The sequence below is a fragment of the Tenrec ecaudatus genome, chromosome X (genome assembly GCF_050624435.1).
Source record: "Tenrec ecaudatus isolate mTenEca1 chromosome X, mTenEca1.hap1, whole genome shotgun sequence".
Classification (NCBI taxonomy): Eukaryota; Metazoa; Chordata; class Mammalia; order Afrosoricida; family Tenrecidae; genus Tenrec; species Tenrec ecaudatus.
Genome location: NC_134548.1, coordinates 130,982,498 through 131,005,133, shown reverse-complemented (window position 1 = coordinate 131,005,133; position 22,636 = coordinate 130,982,498). Strand labels below are relative to the sequence as shown.

The following is a 22,636-nucleotide window of genomic DNA, read 5'->3' as shown; positions in this document are numbered from 1 at the left end:
TGAACTGATGAACTTGTTGCTAGCATCACACCAGGTAACCCACGCCACCATCAATTCTTTGGTTTAGTATGTGTCGACTGTACTTTAAAATGTAGGCTGTGCAATTAGCATAGTCAAGGTGCATACAAGTCATAAGAGACCAGCTTTAGTGGTCATATAAAGACAGGAGGGTCCCCTAGACCAGGGCCCCTAGTCACCATTCATGTCTACAACTTAAATCACACATGTGGTAGAATAATCAACCATTTAAGACCAACTGGGCAGCATTCACCCAAATCCAGAAGCTTATAGAGTTAGGAGAGGGAGTCAAAGAGAAACAGAAACACTGGAAGAAAGCAGATTACGTGATGGCATACTGAGGGCATGGCAGTGGACGGGTTGAAGAAAAATGGGTATGGATGGTTGAATAGAAGAGTAATGATCTACTCTATAAATGGTCCCCTAATTCAAATACAAAGTTAAATAAAAAATATTTAAGATGTGTACCGTGTTTGGGTAATCTTTCCCTTAAATGAAGCTTATCTCCTGAAACAACTATTGTGAGTGTTATTGTGTGCCCCCAAAGATGCTGTGAAGTGATAACCCAGTACCTATGGCTGTGAACTTATTCAGACATAGAGCCTTTGATAATGCTATCAATTAGGTTAACATAAGGTCAGACTGGAATAGGATGAGTCTGAATCCCATACGACTAGTATCCTTGTAACAGGAAAGATACACGAGCCTGTGGAGAGAAGGGAAGCGCAGCTATGTGATAGGGAGGCAACTGCCAGCCAAGGCGTGCCACTGCCCCCTAGCAGCTGCCATAATCGATGCAAAAGGCATGGAAGAGTCTGCATGTGTCCCTGTTCCTGAACCTTCTGAAGGAGTCAACATGCCCACTACTACAATTTGGACTCTACTTTCCACCAAGGTGACCTGCAATCCTTACCCTTCAAAGTCACCCACTTCCTGCTCTTCTGTTATGGCAGCTCGACCGAGCCAGCACGGTTGCCCCAATCTTTCCAATCATTCTGAACGGTTTCTCCAACAATGGTTTTCATTGGGCAATACACTGCGTCCCAAAACATTCAAGGTTCGTTCAGAAACTAATGCCTGGGCCTCTTCTACATATACAAATGATATTTATTTTCTTGACTAAGCAAATTTGTAAACCTAATTAAAGTAATATCTTAAGGAACCTGGAAAATCTGCTTGTGGTCACATACTTTCTCTTTCCCCCTGCCAGGACAACTTTGCAAGATGACAGACACACGTCAGTACCTACCTTCTGAGGTACTTAGTTACCTCGGTTGCTGCGGTGTTCTGCAGTTCTCCTCTAAATGCTTGCATTTCTTCTTCCTTTTCTTTTTTTTTCTTTTGTTAAAATTTAATCATTTTATTTGGGGCTGGTAAAACTCTTATAACAAACATACACCCATTGTGTCAAGCACTTTTGTACATTTGTTTCCCTCATCATTCTCTAAACACTTGTTTTCTACTTGAGCCCCTGGTATTCACTCCTTTTTCCCCTCCCTCCCCGCTCCCCCTCCCCATGAACCCTTGATAATTTATTAATTATCATTATTTTGTCATACCTTACACCATCCGACATCTCCCATCACCTGCTCATCCGCTGTCTGTCCCCCAGCGAGGAAGTTATATGCACATTCTTGTAATCTGTTTCCCCTTTCTCCCTCACCCAACTTCCACCCCCTTGTTATCCCCATTCTCACCACTGTTGCTGAGGGGTTCATCTGTCCTGGATTCCCTGACTCTCCAGTTCCTAGCTGTACCAGTGCACATTCTCCAGTACAGCCGGATTTGTAAGGTAGATTTGGGATTATAGTGGGGTGGTGGTGGTAAGTATTCAAGATCTAGAGGAAAGTGTAGGTTTCATCATTGTCACACGGCACCCTGACTGGCTCATGTCCTACCTATGACCCTTCTGCAAGGGGATGTCCAGTTGACCCCAGATGGGCCCTGAATCCCCACTCTTCACTCTCCTTCATTCATAACGCTGTGATTTTTTTGGTCTTTGAATACCTGATACCTGATCCCTTCACTGCCTCCTGATCTCAAAGGCTGGTGTGTTTCTTCCATGTGGGCTTTGCTGTTTCTCAGCTTATCGCTGGACTGTGCATCATTTAATGAACTGCAGTGACTAATAATAAATGTACAGTTATTTATATGCCTTCAAGAGAGTTTTAAATAGCTGTAGGACAGAAATTGAGCACAATTTGGCCCATTGCATTCTGAGACTGACAGGCAGTGTTCTTAATTCTTATCAGGACAGCTAATAATTCACTTAATCAGTTCTGAGTTTATATCTCATTGCCATCAATGCGGTTCTGAGTCAGAGTGACCCTATAGGTAAGGTTGAATTGCCTATGTGTGTTCCTGAGACTGTAAGTCTTTATACAAATTTACAATGGCTTATTTCCCAAGGAATGCCTGGTGGTTTTAAACTGCTGGACTTGTGGCTACCATGCAATTCCCTAGGTAACCCACTGTAACTCTCCATGGAACCCACTATACCATCAAGGATGGGGAGGCCTTGTTATAGGATGTGTAGATAATAGTTTAGACTGCAGGTTTTGTAGTTAGCGTGGTCAAGGTGCATGGAAATCATAAGAGATCAGGTTTACTGGTCAGATAGAGACAGGAGGGTCCCCTAGATCAGTGGTTCTCAACCTCAGTAATGTTGCGACCCTTTAATGTACAGTTCCTCACGTTGTGCTGACCCCAACCATAAAGTTATTTTCGTTACTACTTTATAACTCTAAATTTGCTACTGCTATGAATCGTAACATGAATATCTGCTAGTCAGGATGTATTTTCATTGTAAAAAATTGAACATAGTTAAAGCATGATGAGTAATCACAAAACAATACACAATTATATATTGGGAAATATTTATTTCTAATTACAAATAAAGGAAATTTTCAGTTGAAGCATGGCATAGCATGGGTAACAGGCTTGGTGCTGGATACTAATATGTGGACTTATCTGCGTGTGGACACACACGCCTGGAGACAAATGGTGAGGCAGTTTCTCAGTTCCTAAGACCATTGGAAATATGTATTTTCCGTTGGTCTTGGGCGACCCCTGTGAAAGGGTCGTTCGACTCCCAAAAGTGAGGCAACCCAGAGGTTGGGAATCGCTGCCCGAGACTATGGCTCCTAGTCAGCATTCATGTCTAGAACTTAACTTTTACCTGTGGTAGAATAATCAACCATTTAAGGACAAAAGGACAGCATTCACCCAAATACAGAAGTTTAGAGAGTTAGGGAAGAGACACAAAGGGAAACAGAAACCACAGGAAGAAGGCAGATGAAGTGATGGCATGCTGAGGGCAGGGCAATGGTCAGGTTGAAGAAAATTGGTCATGGATGGTTGAATATAAGACTAATGATCTACTCGATCAACTCACGTAATTCAAATTCAAAGTTGAATGAAAAATATGTAAGAGGTCTGCCACGTTTGGGAATCATTGCCGCACAGGATGCGTATCTTCTGCAACAAATACTGTGTGTTATTGATTGGATTCTGTGCCCCAAAGCATTCTACCTTAACAATCTCTCCAATCATTCTGAAAGTTTTCTCAAAAATGGCTTCATTGTGTAATATAGTGTGTCACAAAACATTCAGGGTACATTCAGAAATCATGACTGGATCTCTTCTACATATAGAAATGATGTTTATCTTATTGCCTTGGTAAAGTAAATTTGTAGAGCTAATTAACTCAAACTCTGAAAGAACCACGAAAATCTGCACGTGGTCACACTCTCTTCCCGCCTGCCATGACAACGTTGTATTGTGAAAGACACCAGTCAGTGTCTACCTTCCACGTAACTTCCTTACCTGAGTCGTGGCGTGGTGCTGGTCTTCTCCACGAAATGCTTGCATTTTTTCGTCCTTTTCTTCCATGTAGGCTTGAGCTCTTCACTGGAGGGTGCATCATTTTTTGAACTAAGGTGAATAATAATGTACAATTACTTGTATGGCCTCAGGGCAGTTTTCACTGGCATTCGGATATGAAATGAGCACAATTTGGCTCATTGCGTCCTGACACTCTGACAGGCAGAGTTCTTGGTTCTTAGCAGCACAGCTAATATTTCTCTTAATCAGTGCGGAAGTTTACACCTCACTGCCATCAAACCGGTTCTGAGTCATAGTGACTCTATAGGTAAGACCCAACTGGCTCTATGTGTTCCTGAGAATGTCTTTATATAGATTTCCAAGGCCTTGTCTTTTCCCAGGGAATGCCTGGTGGTTTTGAACTGCTGAACTTGTGGCTAGCAGCCCACCATGTAACCCACTACACCATCAAGGATGGGGATTCTTTGTTATAGGAGGTGTAGATAATAGTTTAGAAATCAGCTTTGAAATTGGCATATTCATGGTGAATGGAAATGAGAAGAGACCAAGATTATTAATCAGATAGAGACGGGAGGGTCCCCTAGACCATGCATCTTAGTCACAATTCATGTCTAGAAGCCAGCAGAATAAGAGATGACATACTGGGGGCGTGGCAATGGACGGGTTGAGGGAAAATGGGCATGAATGGTTGAATGTAAGACTCATGATCTATTCTATAAACTCTCACCTAATTCAAATACAAAGTTAAATGGAAAATATTTAAGAAGTCTGCCGTGTTTGGGGAATCATTGCCTTGAGTGAAGCTTATCTTCTCAAACAAATACTGTGATTATTATTGACTAGATTGTGTGGCCCCAAACATACTGTGAAGTCATAACCCAGTACCTATGGCTGTGAATTATTCAGACATGGAGCCTTTGATAATGCTATCAATTAGGTTAACATAAGGTCAGTCTGGAATAGGATGAGTCTGATTCCCATATGACTGAGATCCTTGTAACAGGAAAGATACAAAAGCCTGTGGAGAGAAGGGAAGGGCAGCTATGTGATAGAGACAGTTGCCAGCCAAGGCGTGTCACTGCCCCCTATCAGTTGCCATAATCTATGCAAAAAGCATGGAAGAGTCTGTGTGTCCATGTTCCAAAACCTTCTGAAGGAGCCAACAAGGCCACTACTATGATTTGGACTCTACTTTGCACCACGATGACCTGCAATTCTTATTCTTCAAAGTCACCCACGTGTTGCTTTTCTGTTAAGGCAGCCCTAGGGAACCAACATGGTGGGCCTAATCTTTGCAATCACTCGGAAACGTTCTCCAACAATGGTTTTCATTGTGCAATTCGGTGTGTCTCAAAACTTTCAAGGTACATTCAGAAAATAGCTGGGTTTCCTGAGGTTTATTGTCTCGGTAAATACAGATGACGTTTATTACCTCAGGAAAGCAAATTAGCAGAGCTAATGAAACGAAAACCTGAAGGAATCTGGAAAATCTGCTTGTGGTGACATTGTCTTTCAAGCTGCCAAGGCGTCTGTCTACTGTGGGACCCATTGAATGCAAAAGTCAGTGTGTATCCACAAAGTTATCTCGTTACCTGGGTTGAGGGGTGCTGGTGTTCTCCTCTAAATGCTTACGTTTTTCCTTCCTTTTTCTGCATGTAGGCTTGAGCTCATCGCTGGACTCTGCTTTAGTCTCTGACTGCCGTGAATTACAATAAACATGTATTTACTAATATGGTCAGGAGAGCATTCAATAACATTCGGATATAAAGGAAGCATCATTTTGCTTATTGAATTCCCAGACCTAGATAAGCAAACTTCTTGATGATTGCCATGAAAACTAAGAAACCAGGTGGGGACGGAACTAAGAAATGTGCGCTCATTCAGGGACACATAAGCCGAAGTCACTTTCTAAAAAGACAAATGAACACAGGAGATGTGAGTGTCGATGGAACTGTTAACTTGACTGTGACTACGGCTTCGTATGCACACACACACACATATGTCAATATATCAATGTAGGGACAGCTAGATCTGCAAAAAACAACAACATTGATGGCTGGAACAGACCAACTAATGGCAAGGGTGGCAAGGACAAAAGAGCCAGATCTCAATCAGTCCTGGCCGGGAAGACAAAGTATTGTGATTTTGAGCATACACAAAAAAATATTGGTAGTTTTGCAATGATCCAATATGACTTGATATGGGAGATAAAGAATCACACGCCAATGCAATTTTTAAAAGTCATGGAGCCCCCTTATACCAGGTGTTCTAAAGAGATTTTGCCATAAATAGCCTCGAAGATCCTATGTGTTCAGATTTTATTACTAGTGTTTGCTAATAAAATTTTCCGATGAACTGGCTTTGCAGAAAGTTCCTTGACCATAAACCACTAAGAACCACCACTTCAGTTGTCTCTACGACCTCTCAAGTGGAGGACAGTGAACCTTGGAAAAGTTACATGACTTGTTCAAACATGACGCTGGTAAGCAGATGGCATTATAGTTGTTTGTATTGGCGGCTTCCCTCTGTGAGCTGACCACTTGTGTCTCCCTGCCCCAATAATCTTTATTCCCTTGACACACTTATGAGTCCGCAGGAACAGTGTCTATTGAACACGGAACCAGCTAACACAACAGGACGGTGTGTGCGCCAACGAACATTATCTAAGTGAGTGCCAATATTTGGGAATGGTCTCTTAGGATTTTTTCACCATAACATGACATAAATGCCTGAGCTTATTAGTCCCAACCCATTTATTGTTCTATCTCATGATTCACAAAATGAAAAGGATAGAAACAACCTAGGTGCCCATTAGGGGAAGAAAGGATAAATGAGCTTTGGTACATACACACAATGGAATACTCCATAGTTAAGGAATAACGATGAAATTGTGAAGCACCGTATGTCGTGGATGGGCACAGACGATCTTATGATGGGTCCAGTTAGATGAAAAAGAAGGAGAAATCTTGTATCCGACTGTTATTTGAAAAGAATCAAGAGATTTTCATTAAAGAAAAAGAAACAAGATAGGGAGTGGAAGCAAAGGCTAAGGGGTAGAGAAGTGTTAACTATGGTTCAGGCAAAGATAATATTTTAGAAGAGGGAGATGGGGGGGTGGGCAGAAAGAGCAAGCCATTGGGTAACTTGATAGATTGATTAAAATATTGAATGGCCGCACAGTTATCTGACATGTAAACCTCCATTTAATTGTCTTTTAACATAATTGCAAAGAAAATGTACGGAGCATGAGTTCATACTTGATCTTTCCCAAGAATTACCTCAATTAAATTATACCTGTTGAGTTGCTAGCTGCAAGGACAGCAATTCAGAACCAACAGCAGCTCCTTAAGGGAAAGATGGGGCTTTCGACTTCTGCAAAGAGTTAGTCTCAGAAGCCTACGGGCACAGTTGTACTCTAGCTTATGGGTGGCTATTAGTCCAAATGGACTCCAAGGCAGTGAATTTACATTTTCATGTTTTAGCTCTAGGGTCACATACAAAAACAAAACAAAGTCCCAACGTGATAGGTAAGTTTATTGTGCCAAACAGGCCAATACGAAGATGTGGGATTAATAGGGTCTCTGTTTGATTGGAGGGCAAAGAGGTAAATGTCTCCTTGAGCCCCACCTTCCTCTCTCTCCTTGCTCTCTGGTGATCGGACCAGTGTATGGCTTCCTTATCTAGTTTCCTGCTTCAACTTTTCAGCTACACCACCTATGGGACACCCAACCCATAGATCGTGTTGCTAGAGCTAGACGTTCTTTCAAGTCCTGCTTCGCCACGCTGCTGGTGAACACCTATCTTGAGATTGCCACTGTTATATCCTGGCATCTGGCTGACTGTTGATGACCCGCCCTGCTGTTGCTGACTCTGGCCAAACTCCCTTCATTGCTCTACGGAGGCTCAGCAGTCTGCTTCCTTGACCTGGGTTTGAGCAGCCCTCGTGAGCTGAAGGACTTCCAGGATATTAACTGTCCAAGGAAGTGAGCTGAAATGAGCCCTCTGTACCGCTGTGTGGACAAATTAACTGTTATATTCCTTCATGCTATATGTTTGTGTGTGTATATATATATAATGATTATATAAATATATGTAATCATAAGTGTCCTGGTTTTGTTTCTCTAGAGAAATTTATCTTTTAGGAAAATAAAATAATAAAAGCACATAAAATGATATCAAATGCAGGAAAATCACAGGCCCGTGGGTGCAAAATCTTATGGATACAGTGACAGTTAGAAACGCCTCAATGCTGCCAGGGTCTCCGGGGGGCTCCTCCAGTTCCCAGGGCACGGGGACTTTCTGCATATGCCATGTGTCTTGTCAGTAGAGTGTCTCTCAGGAAGTGAGTCCTGAGTCTTGTCAGTAGAGAGAATCCAAGGGAGAGAGCAGAGAGAAAGAGTGAGTGTATGTCTCCCGCCTCCAAGGAGGAAAAACAGGAATACCCAGAATCCTCAGGGGAAAGCCATGCCCACACAGAGGACTGAATGGCTATACTCCAATTGATAGACTAGCCTCCACCCCTCCACTCTTAATCCTCTCAAGTCCCAAATTGACACCAGATAATGTAACTAACACACCCAACAACATCTGCCAAGGACTCAAATCCAACTCCTAGCGACCCAGTACAGGATTTCTGAGACTACAGAAGTCTTTGCAGGTGAGCCCACAAAATTTAAAAAACAACAAAAAAACCCTCACTGCCAGCAAGGCATTGCCGATTCACTGTGATGCAATGGATGAGGTACACGTTCCTCGGTGAGTTTCCATGTGTCTAACTCTTTGTGGGAATATAGAGTTCCATTGTTCACACACAGAGCATCCAGTGGTTTTCAACTGATGAGTTTATGTTAGCTGCCCAATTTGTAAACACTATACCATCAAGACCCCTTACATGAATGCATAGCAGAGTATCATTGCTAAGTGAGGTTCCATATCATCCTTCAGAGATGTTTCTAGAAAGTATAACCAACTAGCAGTGTAGGAGTAGAGAAGGTCATTTTACAAGCAGTCGGTGGAGGTCAGTTTCTCTCATAGCTCTAAGGTCTATGAAAATATAATCTGATCTCCTTTATCGGTCCTGTATTTCTGAAAGAGGTTGGTAGCAGTTGTTTGGTTTGAGTATTAAGAACATAGCGGTAATGGTAGCTGAAATTTAATGATTTCTGCAAAACCTACAAGGCACTAGTACACGATAGACTAAGCTTTCAGAAAGTCGAGGCATTCAGCTTTATAAGGAGATGTTCTTTGATGGAGCTTTTGTTCAAACCGGGTTCAGGGGTGGTGAAACTAAGCAGATAGGATAACGTTTCCAGTTACACTGCAGAACCTTCATGATCATCCTAATTAAAAAACCACACCTAGTATTTAGCGTAGGAGACATTATCTTAGCTGATGTTACCAGAGGAAGTTCTGCGGGTAACCTGTCCAAAAAATGAGCCTTTCAGAGAGAGACAATCCTAACGGAAAGGAAAGTGCTGTCACGTTCCTCTCAGACAGGTGAATCCAATGTCTAACCTTCTCTGCGTTTGATGTCTCGGCACACATGACGGCAGTGCTGCACGGGCTACAAATGACGCTCATCGATCTTCTTCCAGTAACCTCAAAAGAAAATATTGTTGAACCCCTTTGCCACGGATACAAGCCAAGTCTAAAAAGAAAGACGGGAACAGGATAAAAGAAGCCTTATCCTTTTCTATCTGTGTAAAAGGCCAACACAGACACAGAAACCCCTGTAGGGAGCCTTAGGCTAAGTTGCAAGGGACTTCCTACCGCAGTGGTTCTCAACCTGTGGGTCACGACCCCTTTGCGGGTTGAAGGACCATTTCACAGGGGTCACCCCTTTCATAAGTGTAGCAAAATAATCTTTTGTTTCAGTGCAAATATTTGTATGGTCGGGGGGTCACCACAGCATGAAGAACTGTATTAAAGGGTCGCAGCATTACGGAGGTTGAGAATCACTGTTCTAGAAGGAAAGCATCTTGACGTCATCAACTGTGACACCTGCATGATGCCATGCCTCAGTTTCCTGGGAGGCGGGCTTGTGGTTTAAGAAAAATAAACAGGTATTCCCGTTTACCAAACTGACAGGCCCTCAAGCAATGAAATATCTCCACATTAATGGAAACAGCAACGTACTCAAAACTGAAGAGTTCTCAACAGGAAAAGCATCCTGGCATGAACTGGCAGACGAGAACTTTGAGTTTGTTCGGCAACTTGATTCCAAGTAGCATAAAGAGCTTACACATCTGGACTGAGATATCTTTGTACGTAATAGAAATGGGAACTATTTCCTAAAACTACATAAAAATATCCAGGTTGAATATCCCTGACTGCCCTCAACATGCGTTTTGAATTAAATGTTGCTCTTACTAGGATAAAAACAACTGTCCTACATCTCGATAGTGGAAACCATTTTATTGCAGCAGTTTTAATGACATATAATTCACACATTATACAGTTCCATAGTTTAAATTATTAAAAGAGTTGGGTCACTGTTATTATAATTGCATTTTAGAATATTTTCTTCCTTCTTATCCTCATTCTTGGCTCCCCCTTTTCCCCCGACCTCTCCTGCAGTAACTCCAAGGCCCACTGATCCAGTTACCATCGCTATGGGTGTATATATCCTGGATTTCATGTAGAGAAAAATATACAAAAGTAGAAAGCAAAAAATATGTATCACAAAATAATTTAGTTGACGCACAACTCACACGGTTGTTTGTTTTAAGACAAGCGTTTAACCGCCCCAGGTGCTATTATGTCTACTAGCTAGGCACCATCTGATTTCTTCACCGCATTTTGCTATAGCACCTATATCTTTCATCGGGGCAAATATCGCATAGGGCCATATTATAAGAACTAAATGTTCTTGGATTAGGCCTACCACTGAGTGTGAGCTCAAATTGCATTCATGTCTTTTTCCACTTTAGAGACATTATTGTCCCCTTCCAGGGGAACAACATAAATCATTGCCACAGGGCACATGGAAATTCTACGGATAGTATTAATGTAGCCAATGGTATAGAATTAAAAAGGCTGATTAGGATAGTAAAGTATACATGTATAGGACAGCATTGGGGACCAAAATATATGAGTTGTTGGCCTGCACTGATGAAAAATTCATGTACAGGACACTGTTTCCACAATGAGGGTTAGAAATAGGGAAAATATTCAATAATGCTAACTCACAAAGGCAGAACCATGCCTGTGAGATTAAGACATGTCTTTTCAAAATGTAAAGCGAGCATGAAAACAGAAAATGCATGCTAGTCCTGGGCCGCTATTCACTGAGTGGGCTCAAAACAAGAGGTCTGAACCAAAGTTCAATGTTTTTTTGGGACAGCGGTCATCTGGTTCTGCTCACACTAAGGTGGTTCAACTGTAGAGCCAAGGGAGTATTTCAGTTCCTTCACTCTGCCACAGGTGAGTGTTGAAACATCTCTCCATCCTCTTTTCATCTGTAAGAGTCCCTCCTTCACTTGCTTTGACACTCCTTTAGTAAACTCACTGACTACCCTCCACTCAGTTCTGTGTCGTGGCCACCCTCTAGAGTTACACGTGATGCATCAGTTATGCTGTTCAATTATACACATTCTTGTTTTCACTCTGTGTACTTGGGACTAAAACTGTTTCTTTATAGTCAGTATTTCCTACAGTTATTTCTAGGGACTTGCTCAGAATTAGGTTTAATTATGTGGAGAATATTTCCCTGTTGGTGCTGGGCATTGCCACTACATTCTATCAGACACAAGGGGACATTGGTTGGTACAACTTTACTGATGTAAAGGCCAATCAGTGCCTTGCCCATAATAGCACCTGGATCCAGCTACATTACAAAATTTCCCAACAATCTTTTACCTAAATTTTTTAGAAAACATATTCTGGTTTACTTTTCAGTTTTCATACTGACATACCATGAGTTATCAAATTTAAAAGTTCACTTCTATTTTATTGATTAATTTTTAGTACATTGATCAATTTTATAGCCACCAACAGAATTCAATTTAGAACACTTTCATTACCCCCAAATAAGTCTTGTACCTATGAGCATCACTTTCCCATTTCTGCACCACGACCTAGTCCCTGGTATCCACGAATCCACGTTCTTTCTCTAGGGATTTATTTATTCTGGGCATTGCATACAAATGGATCAGATAACCTTTTGCGTCTGGTTAATCAGAAAATGCCTTAAAATGTTTTAGGAACCCAAATAAGAACTGTAATTCAAGGAGAACATTCATTAAATCTTAAAGAGTACAAGGCCAAAAAGACATCATCCGAATGAGGAAGACCACTGGCATGAGGACATAATGGGGCCTAACGTCTTCCAGAGATTCAGCGATTTTCAAAGGACGTGAGAGGGCAAAGAAAACTGTCACAAAAGCATAATTGGAAGCAGATCAATACATCACAGTTACAGATGGGACTGTAGAAATGGAGTGGGGGGAGATATGGGAAGGAGACCATGATTGGGAAACGTACATTATGTTACACAAAAGAGCTGACAAGATTGGTCCAGGGCTTTTCAACCACGTCAATCAAGGCGTGACTCTTGGCCATGACTCCTGCTTATGGGACCTCAGTATGGTAGTTTACATCACAGACACACCCAGTTGAACCCTGAAGACTGGGCGACTAGGGGAAGTGCAGGCAATGTGCTTTCCAAGGAACTTTCCCAATGGATGGACTGCTTGCATCTCTGGATAATGCTCATAAAGAACTCAGTGGAGACTTAATCCACGTTCTCTGTAATTGGACTTTGGACTTTCTTTCTCTTTGTACTCATGCTGTTATTAGGTGCTTTGGAGTCATTTCCAACACACGGCACAGGACCGAACAAAACACTGCCCGGTTCTTTGCCATCTTCAAAATTGTTCTCGTTTGAGCCTACTCTTGCAGCCACTGTATAAATTCCTCTTGTGGAGGATGTAGCTCTTTTCCATTGTCCCTCCACTCTACAAGCTAATGTCCTTCTGCAGGGACTGTTCTCTCCTAACAACATGTCCTGATACATGAGACAAAGTCTCACCATCCAGGCTTCTAAGGAGCATTCTGGCTGTGTTTCTCTTAAGACACATTTTTATGTACTTTTGGCACGCTGTGGTAATTTCAACATACTCCTCCAGCACCATAATTCAAACACATCAGTTCTTCTTCGGTCTTCCTAATTCAGTGTCCAACTTTCACAGGCATAGCCATAGCCTTATGCAAACCCAGGGCTCAGAATTTAAGCTTCAATACAGATGGTTATCCAAATGTAGAAATGTGACATCCCTGACTGCTTTTACGGTCAACGGAGAATATGGCTATGATACATGTGACCTATCCAGGGCACAGTTGATATCCATTGGGCCCATTTATCCTTTTTGTTTTGGGGGATAATGTAGTTATAACATTCCCATACAATTTTTTGTGTGAGCATACATATAGAGCTTAATTACATTAGGGTATTCGACAAAGGTTCAGTTGTTTGTCTATGTTTTGCATTTTTCTGGAACTGCTTTCCCTAGTAATCAATGAAGTTTCTGATTTCTTCACACTTATGAAAGTTTACCTGACTTTGTGATCATAGACATGGTAGTGATATGGAACATATGGTATCTCACTGTGGACTTCAGTGGCATTTCCCTGAAGTCTAAGGTAGTGGGCATCCTTTCCCATGTACTGTATATACGCAAGTACACGTCGACGCAAATATCAGCCTATCAGCCGAGGCACCTAATTTTACCACAAAAATTGCATTTTAAATGTGCTGGAAAATTGGGTTTATACACGATTATGTACGTATATTAGTCATTTTCATGGGGCAACCAAAGGGGCACCAATCTGTGATCCCTGAGTCTGTGATTCCATCCTGGGCCAACTGCTTCACCTTGGCAAAGCCTTTATCACGAGTACATCCTCATTGTGTCTGTCCAGGGAATACAGAGAGGTAAGAAAAACCGGAAGGGCCACAACCTCCGTGAAGTGGATTAGGAGAAGAACACGGAGGCATTCTGCTGGGGTAGCTGAGGAACAGAGAAAGGGGCTTTACTATGGAAGCCCCCCTGGAGGGGGACCTAACCTCACTCGACTGTCCATAAGGTGGGAGAGACATGGCAGATGATGTACCCATCAGCGGCCAGCAGCTGAAGGACAATAGATTTTGTGAGATTTCCCATAGTGCAGCGAAATTCGAAGCAACAAAAAGCCCCTGCTACGACCATGGGGTTAAGGCAACCCCCCCCCTCCCGGGCCCCAACCCCGACTGCGGGCCACCTAGAGATTCCTACCCACCTTGAACTAACAAAGGGCCGTCCTTAACGGCAGATTTTTGGCGCATATGAGGTTTAAAGTCCTCGCGTTGAGTTCCCACGTTGATGTCCACATGCGCCCACGTGCTGTCACTCTGCGCATGCCCAGCTTTCGCTTGTCCCCATAGGTGTCTCATGTGTGCCGGATTCCTTTCAAATCCCTTTATTGTGGCTTGGATCGCTAATTTTCATTTAGAGTAGGCATTCGGTGGAGACAACCGCCCTTATCCCTAATTTTCCTTCTGTCGTACGGACACCAGGATGAAACCTTTCCCTGTCCTCGGTCATCCCCACAATTGTTAGCTTTGAGGCTGTGGTGGCAGCTACGGTATCAATCCATGTTGACGAGGACCTTCCTCGTTTTCACTGCCCCGCCACTGTAGCACACAGGGTGTCACTGTCCAGAGACTAGTCTCTCCTGAGACCTGTCCAAAGTGAAGCTCTTAGGAAGCTTAAGCTTCATGAAACGTATGGAACCCCGTATTTCAAGGCTTCGGCTGGCCAGGAAGCTTAGGGGGAGAGGGTTGTCTACTCATAATACCGGCGCTCCTGTGAAAGGAAATCAGGCACACGTTAGGAGCCTCTGCGAGGAGACGCGTGCAAGGAAAGACCCAAGGCCAGGACCCAACGCTTGCACATGCGCACATTCACCTTGTCTGCGCTTGCGCACTAGAACCCCAGAACACTTCCTCATACACACTGCAGCGCACCCACTGAAAGTATGCGGAGACCCTCAACCATGCGCTCCCAATGGTTCCTGGTGGTGGTTGGGCCGGGCGGGCAGGGCGCAGGGAGAATGAGGAGGTTTGCCAGCCGGGAAGGGATAAACCAGGAAGCTGGGACTCAGTGCTTCCTTTTCGATTTCAATGACCCTCCTTTCCAGGCATCGTCACGTGGCTCTCCACCTGGCACTCCACGTGGATCCATGCTCACTGGAAGCATCGATTTTCTTGGCCACTGCCACGTGGGAGTCTCCCTGTGCTCCCCTGCAAGCTCTCCAGAGATGGTGTGCAGTGTCTGAACCTCCACTATCCAAAACTTCCTTTTCGCTCCTTAGAGTTTACTTGGACTTACAATTGTGCGCCCGTCATTTAAATTCTGTCAGACAAGTGAGAACGGGGAGAATCTGTCCCCAAACCGAACACTAATATACGCGGAAGATTGTGACGCGAGTGCCCCCAGCTCTGTGAAGGGTGGTCGCACGGAGGCGTGCGTGAAGGTCAGTTCCCGGGCTGTCGTCCACAGAACTAACCAGCTCCCAACCTGTGTGGTTGTTTGGGTCCAGAGATAAGCTGAGCTCACACACACTTACACAGCAGCAGACAGGTAAGCCACCACTGTATAAAAGCATGGAGTCATTCCAGAAGACTCTCACAGTTGGGGTAAAGCGGGGCCCATCTCAGGAGTGAAGATGAGGATACTCTCAGGAAATGATTCTGGTTTTTATACAGCACTTTAAAGGGCGGGTGTTTCTGCTCTGCTGAGGGTCAAGCAACTTTCTAATTAGTTACTCAGTTGGTCCTTGGGTTTTAGTTTTTTCTGAGCTGCTGCTTTGGATCAGTATATCTCAGAATTACCTACACGTACAGTCCTGTGTTACTGGGGCCTGACCTTTGTTCCTCTCTTGTTTCAGATGGTCCTGTGTGTGTCCTTTTATCAGACAAGGGAACAGTATAAGCTGAGGTCCCTAATTATCACCTGGGAAACCAGAAAAACTTATTGACTGAGTATAAGCCTAGGGTTGGAAATGCAGGATGTGAATTCGCACAGAGACCAGAGGCCAGAGACAGAGCACAACCACAGACACATCCTTACCAGTTCAGCTGCCGACGTAAGTGAATCACTACGGATGCTTCTGCGAAATCGAGCCATCAAAGCCCTGCAGTGGCTTCAGGGCTTTGAACAGCAATCACCCGCGAGATGTTACACCTCGATGTGGGTACCACTGACCCGTGTATAAGCCGAACCCTAGTTTTTCAGCATGGCTTATATAGGAGTATCCACGGTAGTTCTTGAGTGGACTGACTCATGGCAACCCCTGGCCCCTCAGAGCAGAACTGTTTTTGTTCCATAGGGTTGTCAATTACTGTTTTTGTTTGATTTTCAAAAGAAAATCTCAGAAGGTTGGTCTGCTGACTAACTGCAAGGTTAGCAGTTCAAAATCACCAGCTTCAATTGGAATAGTGTCGTACAGGCTTATATTGAAACTAACAGCCATGTAAGTGAGGCGGTCACAAAATAGACATGGAAGAAGCACACCACTCTGCGTGATTCAAACATGAAAAAGACCAAAGTCCAAATATGTTGGAAGGAAGGGTATTAGAGCTCAAATTGTGAACACCCAATTTTTAGAAGGCTATGGGGGCGGGGGGAGTGGGGCCCCAGAAAGGCACCTGCAGAGTGCCTATTTGGACTAAGCCTGTGGCAGATGCCCTCTGACAACAGTTGAGGAAGGAGAACAGCCCTGCTATCATATAGTTTATTATAAATGATGGATGGAACGATAGTAAAAATGAAGGCTGGTCAATTGACCTCCCTTTTGACCCAACCTGCATTTGATCTAGGTTTCAATATTTCTCAGTTGTTCCTGGACAGAAAATTTCTCTTTGACATATTTGAATGTTGGTGGTGGTCTTTTCTTCCTTCCTTCTTTTCTGTTTGATTTTGCTTTTGCTTTGTAGTGTTTCTGTTATGCCTTCCAGTTGGCACCAAAGGAGGGGATGCATTGAGAAAATCACTTATGAAGGAGGGGACGTTAAGGGGAGCAAATAAGATGAAGGGACGTGCTTTAGTATTTATTGTGATGATGTATATATACTTTTTAAAAATTGACAACTGGAAGTGTATGATATGTGAATTTTATATCAATCCATCTACTGGGAAAACAAAACATAAACCGCCAGCCTTTCTACTTCCGTAAAGATTTAGTCTATGAAACGCACAGGAGTGGTTCTACTGTCCGATATAGGGCTAGTAAGAGTCAGAATCACTTGAGGAAAGTGAATTTGGAGTTGGCAGATGTCAAGGTCTCCCTCCTTGGAGGTGCCTTAGAGTGGGTGGGAGGGAACCTAACCCCACCCCACACACATTCCCCAAGCCCCTCCCGCCAGCCACCCCATAGGTACTTGGTAGCTCACCAACCATTGGCTCACCCCTGGTACCGCCCAGTTCCCATGGCTCCTCTGCTGGTAGGTGGCACATTGAGGTCTGGTCCTTAATTCCAGGTGCCTCCTACCTGAGAATCTAGGAAGAGCATGGGACTGAGCAGAGGTGGCAGGGCACTCAGGACTGCGGGGTCATGGGATCTGGCTTCGCCCCAGGAAGGGACCATTCTAAACGCTCCTAATGTGAATGTCAGAAGCGTACCAACCACTCCAAAGTAGGCTCCTTTTGCCCCAGTCACTGCGTGCAGTCTCTCCAGTTCCAGGGGCCAGATTAAGTCCCTGAGGACTAGAGGAGAGAGGAAGTGGTCCATCCCCCTCTCCCAAGTTTCCTGGACCCCTCCTCCGGGATCCCAGAGCTTGGGCCCAGCCTAGACCTGCTCCCGCCCACTTCGCTGTCCTGGCGCCCCACCCCCCATCCGCTGCTGGTACCCCAGAAGGCTTTTCGGGCTGTTGCACATGCGCGGGACATGGGTCTCCCAGGAGAACATCTGGGCGCACTAGGACCCCGAGGGGCGGCGCAGCGTTTCTGGGCGTGGCCACAGCACGTGGTTCCCAGGAGCCCCTTCCCTTTCCTGAAAGCGGGGATCAGGCCCTTCCGGCTGCCGGCCAGCCAGGCCTCCAAGGGCGGCCGCCCAGGGCGCGGGCGTCCTGGCTTCCCAGGGGCGGGAGGGCGCGCGGGTGGCACCCCGCCGCCATTGGGGTTCGGCGGCTTTGCCGTGTGGCGGAGGCCGCGCTCCAGGCCACCACCACCTGCGAAGCGGGCCTCAGAGCCCGCGCGCGCCTGGAAAGGCGCTGCCATCCACAGGCCCTGCAGGAGAGGTGAGCCCCGGGGCGCGCTTGCACTGAACGCCCTTCTCGAAGTTGCTGGAAAGCTGCAGGCAGCGCAGTCAGTGCCCAGGAGCAGCCGGAGCAGGCTTCACTCTGCGCATTCCCTCCGAGTATTTCCATGCAACCCTGGGAGTCAGTGTGGTGCTGGGCGTTCCTGTCCATGGGCGGATGGAGCCTGCCTGCCTGGGGCCAGCTGCCTTCCTCCGCTCGTGCTCCTGGTGAGTGGACACTTAGCGCCGAGGGTGAGGCCTCTACTTCATTATTGTTATTTTAAATACTTTTATTGGGGCCTCTTACATCTCTCTTCACAATCCAGACAATCATCCATTGTGTCAAGCACATTTGTACGTATGCTGCCATCTTCATTTTCAAAGCATTTTCTTTCTACTTGAACACTTGATATGAAATCCTCATTTCTCTCCCTCATTTTCCAGCCCTACGTCCCTCATGAACCCTTGATAAGTTATACATTATTATTTTCATATCTTACATGCTCCTCTGTTGCCCTTCAGCACATTTCTGTTCTGAGAGTGGGTTATATGCTGAACCTTGCGATCTACTCTCCTGTTCTCCCCACCACCACCACCTTCCCCTCATCCTCCTGGTATCTCTACTGTCATTGTTGGTCCTGAGGGGTTTATATGTCTTGGATTCCCTGTGTTGCGGGCTTTTATCTGTAGCGGTGTGCATGCTCTGGTCTAATCCTATTTGTGAGGTAGAATTGAGGTCCTGATAGTGGGGGGAAGGAACCACTAAGGAACTAGAGGAAAGTTGTGTGTCTCATAGGTGCTAGACCACATCCTGACTGGCTCATCTCTTCTTTGTGACCCTGCTGTGATGGAAGTTCAGTCTACAGATGGGCTTTGGGTCTCCACGATCCCCCTTCCCATTCACATTGTGTATGATTTTGTCCTTGGTTTTAGATGCCGGATACCTGATCCCATCGACACCTCATGATCACAGAGTGGTGTGCTTCCTCCATGTAGGCTTCATTGTTTCTCTGCTAGATGACTGCTTGTTTATCTTCAAGGCTTTAAGGCCTCAGCGCTGTATCTTTCGATAGCCGGGCACTATCAACTTTCTTCACCATATTTGCTTATGTACCCATATTGTTTTCAGTGATCTTGTCGGGACGGCGAGCATCACAGAATGCCAGATTGTTAAAACAAGGTATGCTTGTTTTGACGGACTACTTGAGTCGAGGCCCAATGTCCATCTGCAACCTTAATTCTTAACATGTTAAGTTACATAGATCCATTCCCCCATGGTTATATATAAATATATTTACATATGCACATGCCTCCATTTAGACCTGCATAAATGTCCTTTGCCTCCCGGATCTTTCCTCTGTTTCCTTTTACTTTCCTCTTGTCCCACCATCCTGTTCGGCCTTCTTTCGGGCTTAGTTATTCCGAAGTGCCATATTGCCTTTGATGAAGCCCCACTAGGTATCCTACGCCCTACCCTCCATTGATGTTAATTCACTAATTTCATGTCCCTGGGTTGGTCGCCCCCACCTTCCTTTCTCCCACCTTCCGTTCTCCCATATGCCCCTGGAACCACGAGTCTTCTTATGGACTCCCAATCATTTTTCCTGCCTATCTTATCTCGATAGACATGCAGAGACATTAATAAACACAAAATCCCGGCAAAGCCTAATAAAACAATGAAGGAAGTCAAAACCAACAAAACAAAGAAAACTACAACAACAAGCTATAAAACAAAATAACAACAACTAAAAGGAAGTCACTGACAACCATTGAAACATCTATAATCCAGCGTTTCTCTACCTGTGGGTCACCACCCCCACAGTAGCAAAACTATAGTTAGGAAGTAGCAATGGAAATAATTTTATGGTTGGGGGTCACCACCAATCATGAGGAACTGAATTAAAGGGACTTGGCATTAGGAAGCTTGAGAATCACTGCTGTAAACAGTTCAAGGTCTGTTTGTTGGCTTTTAGGAGTGCTTTCCAGTCGAGTCTGATGGGGTGTCACACCCTGTCTCCAAAGTCTATTTTTGGTATTCCCTAGGGATTTCATCCCTTTACTCCCCTTGCTGCTCTGTTGTGTTCCCTTAGTGTTTCGCCCCGGTGCGATGGAGTCATATTGGGCACAGTTCCCACTGTCTGAACCATAGCCCAGTGGTTCAGTCAGTGAGTGGTTCATTTAGTCTTTGGTGGGAGCCGGACGTATTGGCCTCTCTGTGCATTGCCTGCTCTGAGCAAGCATATCGTCCTCAGGACTTGGTGGGCCAGGATGTGTTCCCCTCCCTCTTCATTTCTCTTGTGTGTTCTAATTAGACATGCCCCTCTCCCCAACTGTAGCTTCACTGCTGTCCTCTGAAGTGCATTTTTCTGGGGGTGTTTAGGGGGGCACAGTCCTCACCTAAGGAGCATTGTGGCCACACCTCCAATAGGACAGTTTTGTTCAAAAATTCTGTCCTTGAGTCTCTATTCTTTCACCAAGGTCATATTGTCCAAAGACCCATCCTTCCTCTTTAATTTCACCTTTTGCATACTTGATTGATCAATTTCATACTGAAGAAATTGGTAGCACCCTTTACTATTGTCAACACTGCCTTCAGTGGTTGGTATGTCCTTTTTTTTTAATTAAAAAACATTTTATTAGGGGCTCATACAACTCTTATCACAATCCATACTTATACATACATCGATTGTATAAAACACATCTGTACATTCTTTGCCCTAATCATTTTCTTTTTTTTAAATTTTTTTTTTAAACATTTTATTAGGGGCTCATACAATTCTTATCACAGTTCATACATATACATACATCAATTGTATAAAGCACATCTGTACAGTCCCTGCCCTAATAATATTTTTCTCCTCTTTTCTTTTTTTACATTTTATTAGGGACCCATACAACTCTTATCACCATCCATACATATACATACATCAATTGTATAAAGCACATCCATACATTCCCTGCCCCAATCATTCTCAAAGCATTTGGTCTCCACTTAAGCCCCTTGCATCAGGTCCTCTTTTTTTTTCCCCTCCCTCCCCTTTCCCCCCTCCCTCATGTGCCCTTGGTAATTTATACCTCGTTATTTTGTCGTATCTTGCCCTATCCGGAGTCTCCCTTCCCCCCTTCTCTGCTGTCCTTCTCCCAGGGAAGAGGTCACATGTGGATCCTTGTAATCAGTTCCCCCTTTCCAACCCACTCACCCTCCACTCTCCCAGCATCGCCCCTCACACCCTTGGTCCTGAAGGTATCGTCCACCCTGGATTCCCTGTAGCTCCAGCCCTCGTACTTTTTAATGGCCTAATTACTGGTCTTTTTAGCCAAATAGATATCATCTTGTCACAGACCAATATCTCCAAATGTGCTGTTTGATGATGAATTCATGTGACTCCGTTCCACTTCAATTTGTCATCCCTGGTGTAGCAAACCACACGATTGCACAATTAAAATTGGTCAACACCCATCTCTGTCATTTCACTGAAGCGTACCGTATCAGTCTTAGTGTGTTCTATTTCATTTGTCATGACTTTCCTAGGGTCATATTGTGTACATTTTGTTTTCCAATGCTCATTGCCTGTCTGTAGCTGTTTCTCACTTTGAGTCGTCCCTCCTCAGTGCCTGAAGGTCCGGAAAGCGTTGCTTCATCCAAAGGTCGACTCCACTTTGAGGAGGCAGCTCTTCTGCAGCCGTCCGTCCCTTGAGTGTCTTCCAGCCTGAGGGGCTCATCTTCACAAGACCAGACTGTGTTCTGCTGCTAGGTGCTCAGTGGCTAACCTTGCAGGAGTGGCCCGTCTCTACATGCGCCTGCTCTTAGTCTGGAAGCGCTGCTGAAACACATCTACCATGGGTACCCCTGCTGGTATTTGACATTTGAAAAGCCGGTGTCATCGTGTCTAGCGTTGCATGCTACTGTGTAAACGTCAAAATTAGAATTGTGCAGTGGGGGATCTCTATATTTTTAGAAGGCAATATACCTTGTCCTCTCAACTCCTATTGCCCCCAAATGTTAGGACGCCGGTCAGTCCCGCCCTGACCCCCACTGCCATTTGTATTCATTTCACTTGCAGGGTTAGTGTGAGTGAGTAAATAAGGTCAGAAACAGTGAGGTGATGCCCTTGCCCCCTCAGGGCTCCTAGGTAAGTATTCCCCTTTATAGCACCTGAATGGAGGGCTGTGTGTCCGAAGGAGACACAGTGGCTTTACACAGGCTGCCAACCTCTGAAATGTCTATTTATTTCACTGTCCCTTCGGTAAAGCTCGACCTGAAGTTGCGACTGCATCCTGCACGCACAGCCTCATATATTCTCTCCCCCCCCCTCTCTCTCTCTCTCTCCCTCTCCCTCTCCCTCTCCCTCTCCTCTCTCTCTCTTTCCTGTCTCCTCTCTCTCTTTCTCTCACTTTCACCCACTACGTTTGTGTTTAACTCCCATGAAGGTTCCTCTGGATTGAGACTCATCACATTCAAAGTAAACTCCCATTAGTGTTTTACTAGCCGACCCTTGAC

At 44.7% G+C, this 22,636-nt stretch overlaps 1 long non-coding RNA gene across 9 annotated transcripts in view; it reads left to right on the top strand.

Moving 5' to 3' along the window:
• The first annotated feature begins 17,878 nt into the window (after positions 1-17,878).
• LOC142434068 (uncharacterized) overlaps positions 17,879-22,636 on the top strand; it is a 37,273-nt gene continuing 32,515 nt past the window's right edge. For 3 of the 9 annotated variants that reach the window (XR_012781125.1, XR_012781124.1, XR_012781130.1), the window contains exon 1: positions 17,879-18,363. This is a non-coding gene — a long non-coding RNA (uncharacterized LOC142434068). The remainder of the gene's footprint in view (positions 18,364-22,636) is intronic. The other 6 variants (XR_012781126.1, XR_012781129.1, XR_012781128.1 and 3 more) reach the window with 4 other exon arrangements.